General features: G+C 39.7%; 1 long non-coding RNA gene across 1 annotated transcript; it reads right to left on the reverse strand.

Annotated features, from left to right (window-relative positions):
- Positions 1-2,705: 2,705 nt before the first annotated feature.
- LOC148900715 (uncharacterized) lies at positions 2,706-9,158 on the reverse strand. The gene is made up of 3 exons (XR_016114366.1): positions 9,097-9,158; positions 3,179-3,230; positions 2,706-2,748 (listed from the first exon to the last, which is right to left on the reverse strand). It is a non-coding gene; the product is annotated as an uncharacterized LOC148900715 (long non-coding RNA).
- Between the last annotated feature and the right edge of the window lie 1,504 nt (positions 9,159-10,662).

The raw sequence follows: 10,662 nt of genomic DNA on the forward strand, positions 1-10,662 counted from the left end.
CTTTGTTTTGGAGGGCGAGGTGGCCATCAGCAATTTGAGTCTCATCCCAGTTCAACCTCCAGCATGTTGTGTGTTTGAGGCTTCCAAAACACTCTGTAAGGCAGGAATGTCTGCAGCAACAAAACACATTTTATTGGTTCTGTTCGCTCAGCTGAGACTTGCTTCGAATGAGCACTGAATTGCTGGTCAAAAGGTGTTTTCTTCATCAAAAAGTACATTTTAGATTAGCATTGATGCTTTTTTTGGAGAACAAAAACAGATTCCTCAGGTTTTTTTTTTTAACATCTTGGTAGACTATCACTTGTCGCTCGCTCTGAATCAGCCCCTAGTGTGGATTTTGAGCTATGTTGTTGCCTTTTCTCCAGCCCCACCCTCTCTAAAGAACGCTAGATGATGATCAGCAAAAAAAGGCTTTTGCCGAAAGGATTTAGCATCAACCTGTTCCAGAGCGCCGATGCATATGTGGAACTGTCACAGCTTGGAATTAAAGCGGATTTACAAGGGTCAGGAGATGTGACACAATCTCTTTTCATCAATAGCTGCTACAGCTTCGTGTTTGCTTTCAACATTTAGCTTGTAGTGGACGTGCACATTTCACCATGACATCCCTGATCCACTGGTGAAAAGGATGCTTTGATCCTCTCTTTCATCTAGGACTGCATCATACAACACAGAGGGTGCAGACGGAGTTTAAGATTGAATGACTGTCTGTGACTTTTGTGTCGTGTCACATTGTTTATTTAGTTTTGTGTTGTTGGTTTTATTTCAAGATAGTGCCGCGAGAGTGGCTGCCTTTCCAGCAGTTTCTGTATTTAGTTTTTTTACTTCTTCCATTCCTGTCATCACTTTTCTGCTCTAAAATGTAAAATTCTCCACTGCGAGACTAATAAAGGCTAATCCAATCCAGAGGAACACCGCTTCACTCAATTCAATTTCTAAACAATGAACTGGGTGAATCTTATTTGCTGCTGACCAATAAATATTTGTCCCCTCTGATATCAGTCACTCATGTCCTACTGTTGTCTGGACTTGGGTGCTAAATAGTATTGAGTTGTCGCTTCTGTATCCAGCTGCTCTTTCTATCAGCTGTCATCACTTTCATGAGTGTGTCCCGGCCAAATAATTATCTGCGTTCCAGCTCTACTATTCCAGGGCCACAGCTCCGTGATTTTGTGTACTATTCTTGGGCGCGCCATCAGTAGCGTTCAAGGCTGTGACGTCACCTCAAAGGCAGCTGTTGACATCCTTCTTCAATCCTCACGCCCACTTGCTGTGCTCGGTGAAATGCTGAGTAATAGTTTAATGCTGCTGAGGATTAAGTGTGCGTTCGACCTCCTACACGCTTGTAAAATTGGAGACGAAATACCGTTGAACCTCTTTGGTCTAACATCATAGGTTTAGGTATTCCTGTAAAAGTTCTTCGAAACACATTTTTCAATCAGAAAGATATTGTTTTGGTGTCAAAATGGTCACTGTTGTATTCCTTTTTTGACAGTGGGCCACATTTTCCAGTCCAATTTTAATTTGTCTCAAGAGTCAGAGCAGAGTAAGGATTATTGAAAAATACATTTGCATAACATTCATGAGAACATGTAGCCAACTGTATAGGTTACTGCTCAGTGTTAGTGGGTCTTGTTTTCATGAACATTAACCACGATTTATTGGGCTGTTTTTTTGTCTGTATTTCTTTTTGTAGCTTGGTAATTTAACTGGATAATCCAAAAACGACTTCATTGATATTGAAGTGAGGAGCAATATTATGATGGCAGAATTCAGACCCACGCTCTCCCCACACTTCACGGTTGGCGACGGTAGGTTAACTAAACCAGACTCGACTACAAAAAACATCCAACTGTGATTTTACCTTCAACATCCACTTACTTTGAATTTGTACATTTACCCTTCATGTACCCATTGGAGTATGTGGATATCATTTTTATAACACATTACCCCCGGTTCCTGTTTTTAAGCTTTACTTATCGTTTCTCAAGATTCCGTTTGTCAGATGAGTTGAAATCAACACCATAATTTGCCATAAATAACGTTTTGTCATGGGTGTGTGTTGAAATCAACACCTTAATTTGCCATAAATCAAGTTTTGTCATGGGTGTGTGTTGAGGATTATGTTGTGATACAGTCACACAGTGAGATTGGAGGAAAGGGGTAATGAACCCTGAGGTCCAGTGCTGGACAACTAATGGCCCACTTTTATCATCATACAACTTCCTGTAGCCTCCTCTCCTGGGAAGGCCTGCTGATAAAAAAAAATAAGGCTGTGGTTCACATGCCTCTGGGAACGAAAGGGGGGGAGAGAGAGAGAGAGAGAGAGAGAGAGAGGAGATGGAGAGGGAGAGAGAAACAGACAGAGAGAGAGAGAGAGAGAGAGAGAAAGAAAGATACTTTTTCATAGTTACAGAACCATTGAAAGAATCCACTATAATAAGCACTAAACATCTTAACATGCTCAAATCGACTAACCGATGGAATATCCTGCCTATGACGAGGCATTTTGGCATAACCCTGTTAATGTTGAACGTAGCGAATACAGTTAGAGGGGTGGGAGGATGCTTATTTTGGTGTTTTGAGGCCCCAAGATGACAGTATAAATCCAGTCAGAAGATCGGCATGCTGGACACCGGGCACGACAAACCATGGGAGCAAAGGCAAGGAAGAAGCACAATTACACTCACAGAGCTCCAGAAGATCCCAGGGTACCACATTGGCTTCCGATGCTGGGAATCACAGGCACTGACGCAAAAAGAGAGTAAAGTTGGACGTTTTTTGGAAGTGCAGGAAACTAAATGTGAGAAATGTGTCAAAGGAGAAACGCTGAATATTCACTCTAGATTAAAAGCTAAAAAGAATGATTTAAAAAAACATGATTAATCATCTGGGATTTTGTGCTATTCACACATTGTTGAGACAAAAATGACCTTGATTGACACCTTCTAGAGAACAGAACTCCACCAAAGCAGTACAATGAAATATTTTGCCCTTGTTTGCCATTCTTAGATGGTTAATTTAGATACAAAATTGGTTGTTTTAGTGGACTGTTCATTACTCCGAAATGAAAACCTCAAGAAATATCTGCATCGATATAGCACTATATATACACACACACGTGCATTAGAAAGCTTTGAGATAGAAATTAAATGTATTCAGTGAACATAGTCCTTACTTCAAACGGATCGTCTTCCCTGAATAAAATGAATTGCAATTTGATTCATCAGCTGGAAAAAAAACAAACACACAAAAAAGACAATATTTTTAATGTGCTTTTTCTTTTAAAAAATAACACAGTATCATGTATTAGCTCAACAAATATTGCACTTAGCCCATGGTCTTTCTTATTATGCATTAGCCTACCTACCTGACCTTCTTCAAATTTCTATTCCCTCTCGTTCCCTCAAATTCTCTTCCTCCCTCCACCTCTCTGTGCCCCCCTGCTGGTCTCAGCACGTTGGGTGACAGAGCCTTCAGCTCCTCTGCCCCAAACTCTGGAACTCACTTAACATTGATTCTCTTTCCACCTTCAAGTCCCATCTCAAAACCCACCTGTTTAAAATAGCATTTTCTGTGTAGCTCTCTCACTTGTTTCTTTTTATCATTGTATTTTATTTATTGTATTCTATTTGTGATTGTATTTTATTAATTATAGTACCTATGCTTGTCTGTGACTGTAAAGTGTCCTTGGGAGCTTTGAAAGGCGCTTAAAATGTAACGTATTATTATTATTATTATTATTATTATTAGCATGAAGCTGGTTCATGCTAAAGCGCCTTATGTTGACATTGTAGTAAGACTTTTCAAATGTCTTCGGTGCATGGCGGCATAATACGGAAATTTCATCAGAGAGGAAAATGTTCTCTCGTATCCTAACGGCGCCTGCTTTTCTTTAAGGTGATATATTCTCATACAGTCCGTCATATTTGTCTACGGCATTACAATTCAGCGTTATCATGCTCGCATGACTGTTTTACGCTATTTAGAAACTGTAACTCACCGCCCGATTTCAGCTCCATCGTATAAAAGTGGAGGACATTTTATGACCAGCAATATTTGTGCCAATTAGAGTAGATATACAATCATGATCTATTCACCATTTATTTTCTGTTTTATCAGTAGAATTATAGCTACTCTGAATCATTTTTTGCAGCCTATTATGCTAAGGTCATAATGCACAGCCATAAAATAACTAGTTATACCAATGACAAGTTGCAGTGCTATATATTTCATACAGCAATCTGTTTTCGCTCCCTAAAAAGTTCTATTTTCCGCAATTTTTCTTTTTCGCCAGAAAAGTCCAAATTACCTGAGCTGTTTTATGTTTGAAAGATGTGTTACTTAAGAGCATCTTGTGTCTTTTTTGTTGTTGTTTTTGCATTCCAAAAGTAATACTTACAAAACTTAGATAGTGCCCAATAAAGAACTGGCATTCTCAATGTTGTTTTTTTTATAAAGTCTTCTTTTTCTTTCGCCTTTTCCCTTGACGGGGTCGCCACAGCAAATCAGTGTCCTCCATCTTTAGAGGTTTGAGCCGCATGTTTGCTTTGGCCAAACTTTTACGTTGGATGCCCTTCCTGACACAACCCTCTGTATTTATCCGGGCTTGGGACCGGCACAAGAAGATTTATGTCCCTTTGTGGCTACTGAACAAGCAACTCGCTCAGTTAAAAGGCTCCCAAACGCAAAATGGTCATCGGCACAGAAACATTCAAAAAAGCAAGAACTATCACCATTTGATGTAGTGATTTTTAAGTATTTATTTATGTATTTTACAATTCTGTCTGGTTAGCACATCCTCCTTACAAATCGGCATTTGATGTTAGGTTATGGACTTGGTCTATGGAGTTTGCACTTTCTTCCCATGTCTGAGTGGATTTTCTCTAGGTACTCTAGTTTAATCCCACATTTCAAAAATATGTGTTTATTTGAACAAAATAAAAATAATTGTGATCATTTTCAGGTTCGGAGTGGCAAATGACCGCAGCTGAGTTGCAAATATTCCTCATCGCACGGTCCGGAAGGCAGAATGATTTTTCGAAGAGAGCAACATTTCAAAGCATGGCGTAAGCGGAAAGGACTATCGACGCCGCTGTCCATCTGCGCGCGTGGGCGGGGCTGACGCACAATGTTGAATGAATTCCATTAGAGCCTAAATTACCTTTAATAATACAACAACAGACAATTAGTGGGGCGCCATTAGCATGGTACTGAGGTGTTTGCTTGCGCGTGTGGCACAGGCCAAACATATGGTTCGGCTCACAGCGACCCCGCCGTTATAAAGCTAACATTGTCATGACTGATGTATGGTGGCGTGGTAGTGAGCTCTGAAAGATCCATTTGTCTTCTCAATTAAAGCTGAGAGGGGGAAGACAGGAACGGGATATGGGGGCAGGGAGGTTGCCGTGGTGGGATTCTACCCCCTGTGCGGTCCGCACTTAGGAACATGTGGCGGGGGGCTGAAGCCAGCCCATGTATGTGTGTGTTTGTAAGAGACTGAACAAGTGTGTGTCAGACTGTTGGATGCAGGCCAGACGAAGCCTGGGACTTGTTTTGGCAGCTTCTATTTTTTTTGCTTTTCCTTTTTTTTCTCTACCTAAAACGTTGCCTCAGCTCCCGCCCATGTTAGCGTCTCCTCCCCTATCTGTCCCTCGCCATATTCCACATTTTGACATGCAGTCAGGAATCTCTTCCCTGAGGCAGAGACCACTTTAATGTGGGAAGCCCGGCAAAGGCAATCAGAGACCCAGACTATTCTACGCCCACCCCCCACCCATACTCCCTCCCCACTCCCTACACACACACACACACACACACACACACACACACACACACACACACACACACACACACACACACACACACACATCACTTATCTGGCTCGACAACATGGTGTGTATTTCCCTCGTCCACCTCACGCTGTCTCACCATCAAGTAGCCCAGATAAGGCCTCGTTTGGGAAAAGAGGAGACAAGTGGGCGATTATTTCAAGGCCGAAAAAAAATCACCAAATCAGTGTTCATCCATTAGGGCATCGTTCCTAACAAGTGCTTCAATAATTATTTTATCTACAAAGACATTCTTTGATGCTTGTCAGCTCATCCGGTTCATACATGCTGTTTTTTTTCCATCTGACTTTATCAGTAAAATGAATCAAAGCATCACACCACTTCCAATGGGTTATTTATAGACCTTTTTTTTAATTGATGACGCAGTTTGTTGCGACTTTGGAACTTTACTGTGTGAGTCACTCGCTTACACCCGAACTGTGTCCTAGTGGTTACTATGTCAGTTAAATAGAACAATGGGCTAAAATGAGTAGAATTAATGGGTAAAAAAAGTACTTATATATATAGTACTTTTTTACCCCCCCCAGACACACACATAAAATATAAAATATAATTTGTCTCCATAAAATATAATTTTCAACTAAATAAGCCTTAAAACTACACACAACATACCTTATTCTATGTATAATAAATCTGCTATTGTATTGTAATAAAAGTAATACACTGCACTGTCTAATAAAGTCACTTTATTTACATTTGTGATGGTCGTTGATGGCTCTTAATTGACACCTGTTGCTTTCTGACTTGTAAGGTCTTACCCAACTGAGGCATCACATTATCATTCAGCATGTTGATGATTCTCATAGCCACAGTCTTTTGTGGATAGAACTTTTCAATAAAGGACTGCACATCACACATTCTTCCATGCTGCATTCAAGGATCGAAGGGTAACATCATGCCAAGCCTTTTCTATCAGCTGAACACAATGATACTGTCACGTGTCGGACGTTTCGCTTCTTATCCAAGAAACTTCGTCAGCAAACTAAAGTCTTACTGGTAGTTTAGGCCCTATATATATCCCTACTGTCCAGATATGGCGGTACCGGACTCTGCTATGATAGGTCCCTGCTCTCAGGTTGAGGGGAGCAGAGGACTATAACAATAGGAACAATCAGTGGAGCGACAGCGTGTAGTGTGTATATATATATATATATATATATATATATATATATATATATATATATATATATATATATATATATATATATATATATATATATATATACAGTAAAGTCTCGTTATATCGATATCGGATATATCGATAGTCCCGGTTATATCGATACTATTTCTATGCACGCACGGATAAAATTACATGCAAACAGGGTCGGATATATCGATAGTCTCGGTTATATCGATATTTTTTCGGACTCCCTTGAATATCGATATAACGAGACTTTACTGTATATATATAACGTCTCAACGTTTCTCACAAAGCTTCCTATGTCTTTGGCTTTTTTATGTGTGTGCGTGTGTGTGTGTGTGTGTGTTTGTGTGTGATGGCAATCAGTGAAGGGTGACATTGATCCCCATGATTAATCAAAATAAAGTGATATTGGAGGTGTATGTCAGTGTCTGAAACTTATGACAAAACGTTACCAGACACCAGTGCAGGCGACTTTTCAGGCAGACAACTCTGAAAAGTTGCCTGCCCGGCCATAAAGTAGCCTGCCCAATTTTCATGACTTGAAACACAATAAGATGACTAATCGCAAAAAAACCATTGTTGCAAAGTATTAAGGATTGTTTTTATGAAGGATGTACCTACCACAAATGCTCCCCTGCTTTATTTATCGTAAATATCCCTTGCTGATGATTTTTCTCCAGTCCACGTGAATTCTTCTTTCCACGATGCTTTTAATGTGCGTTAAATTTCTAAGCGCCTTTTAAAACTCTCAAGTACACTTTACAGTCACGGGATAATATACCTTCACGTCATAAATTTTGTTAGCTTCTTTTGAATCTTCTGGACCTGAGGTTCTGTGCATCTACTTTGGAAAATGATATGCAAATGCACGACCTTATAACCCTCTGGAAAGACGGAAGCGCGGAGCAGCCTTCTGATTGGCTGCTGTGCCGAGTATGCAAATTGCCAAACAAACCGAAATTCAGAAATTTCCAAACCGAATGATGATTTCTAAATCGGAATAATTTATATGATTTCGAAATCTTCGTTTATTTAATAAAGCAAACGTTTGATTAGGAAACAAAAGTATATCTTTTTTTTTTTTTTTCTTGAAAAAGTTGTCAGCCAGCCGGGCGGAGACGTTTTGTAAGTTGTACGCCCGACTGAAAAGTTGCACGCCCCGAGCTTCCGGGCAGATGCTATTTCAGACACTGTGTATGTGCTGTATTTCCATCTCGGATACGCAAGTACACCCTTGCGCACACTCATATGCACACACATGCTCAGGTCGTGAAATCCCAAGAAAAGCTGTTGTGTTCTTCTCCGGCTTCTCATGCTGTCCAACAGCTCCTAATTGGACCTTCTCATTATACGTCCTCAGTGGCACAGCGCTGGTGGTATGCAGTGAAATGGAATCGCACTTCTAAGAGGCGCAGAGGAAGCTCACTGTATGCTCATTGTGTGATGCCTTTTAATTCAAGGTCTCGTCCAATTCCCTGCTGCAGCATGTGTTGGAACATCTGGAGGCGCCTTCTTCTTCCTTCTGTTTGCGTTCTAAGACTCTTGGCCACTTGGTGTGTTCAAATCTATTCATTTGTGGTTTTGTGAGAAAAAAAACTATTTCAAATATATCCCTTGATTTTTGAAGAAGATGTCTGATGGAGCTGAGGACAAGATGTACAAATTTGAATCCATAATGCAATAACGAATGAAAAAAACCAAAAGTAAAAAAAAATCTGACATGACTTGAGTGAACTGTACAGTTAATCACTGCCAAGGCTGTAATATCTTCCACGGACAAAAGTGGAAGCTGGAGTTTTCAGATCTTGTGTCAAAAGCAGATCATTTTCAACAGGATGCTCAGTTTTACTTAAGTTTTACTTGAGTATTTTTGTTTCTAAGAAATGCACAGTTGACTGAAATACATTCCGCTTGTTACTTGTGCAGAAAATGAACAAACAATCAGTTGCTATTCAATTACTGGTCTGGTCGGTAACATCAGAAAACAAATAAAAATGTTGATCACTATTTGCCAAAGTTTAAAACAGATTTTATAGTGGTTAAACTCAAAGAAAATGCATCTGCTTTTATGGACGATGAAAGAAATCAGAAAACATTTACCACTGAGAGGAAGAATTTGTGAGGATATGGGGAAAAAGAGTGCAGAAAATCCTCTTGAAAATCCTATTGGACCCTCCGCACTCTGACCACCACCTTTTCCAGTTACTCCCCGAAGGCAGGCGCTGCAGATAGATGTGCACAAAATCCAGCAGACATTTAAACAGCCACGAACTCTCAAAACAGTAACCCAAACTGTATAGTGCCTCTTTGCAATTTTGATCACTTTAGCTCTGCTTGATACCTTGCACAATGTTTAAGTTGTTCCTTCGAAATACTACTTACATTAAGGAATTAAATTAGATTAGTCTTTATTAGTGTCCTCCATACTTGTTTGTCATGTTTTTTTTTCTACCAGAGGCAAATTCCTTCTGTGTTCTCCATACTTAGCCAATAAAGATGATTCTGATTCTGATTCCGATGATCAATATCAATTTTCTGTTGCATCTCTATATGACATTCCAGATCAGTATTCACATAAACACGAGTCATTTTCACATTCTGCAAAATGTCTACAAACACAACTGTCTGACATTAGATATAATGGTTTATAGTGTGTCCCGGCACAGCCACAATCCAGCAGATTAAAAGTCACCCAAAACCCTTTGTTGACAAAATTGGTGTTTTGTGGGACAATGCCCGTTTTCTTTTAGCTTTTTATTTGCATTGAGTGCCTCTCGTAAAATGCCAGCGTGCGTGCGCGAGGAGTCAAGTCCTGTTACTCGCTGCTCAGAGAGGTCTCAAATGTCTGTTTTCCTGACGTGTGATCCATAAATATTTGAAGTGGAATGAGCTGTGCTACGTTGTAGGAAAAATCGAATTAACCCAGAACTTCCTCTGGGTTTCTCCACCTCGCAGGCAAGCGTGGGTGACTGTTCGCTTGCTTCAAAGGGTCCTCAACTAAGACACTGGACGTAAAAAATAAATAGCCCAAACTGATGAAAAATATTCAACAAGAAATGGACTGAACTGATTAGATTTTTCGGTACTGTTTGTTTGGCGGTATTAAATGTTATTTTTCAAAAGATGCCATTTGATATTCAAATGAAATAAACATTTATTTGTCTCTTTAATTTTCTCCTGTCATAGCATTATACTCAGTGGGCTAATATTTACTGGTAAATTAAATTCTTAGCTTGATCAAGACGGACAAGCTTTTACTAAACGTATTGGTTCAATACATATTCAAGTATCCTGTAACAGTAAAGTCTCCTTGAGTGTTTTGAAAGGCGCTTATAAATTGAATTATTGTTATTGTTATTATTATTATTATTATTATTATTATTAGTAGTAGTAGTAGTATCATACAGCGCTTTCAGCTGCTGTCACGATTTGCAAGGTGGTGGTGTTGGACCACAAAAATCCTGGCAGGAACAAAATCACAAAAAAACGTCATTAGAACAGAAAGGTCCAAAGTAACAAACAAAACCATAAGTAAAACATTACAAGATGAAACAAACTTGACAGCGTGAAACAATGACCCGACACTGAATGGTCGTGTCAGAGTCCTTTCAACTGCCATTGATTAAAACGACCAACACTTGTGCAGCTGCAGATGGGGCCCTACAG

The sequence above is a fragment of the Hippocampus bargibanti genome, linkage group LG03, assembly GCF_051943395.1.
Source record: "Hippocampus bargibanti isolate YZ-2025 linkage group LG03, ASM5194339v1, whole genome shotgun sequence".
Taxonomy (NCBI): Eukaryota; Metazoa; Chordata; class Actinopteri; order Syngnathiformes; family Syngnathidae; genus Hippocampus; species Hippocampus bargibanti.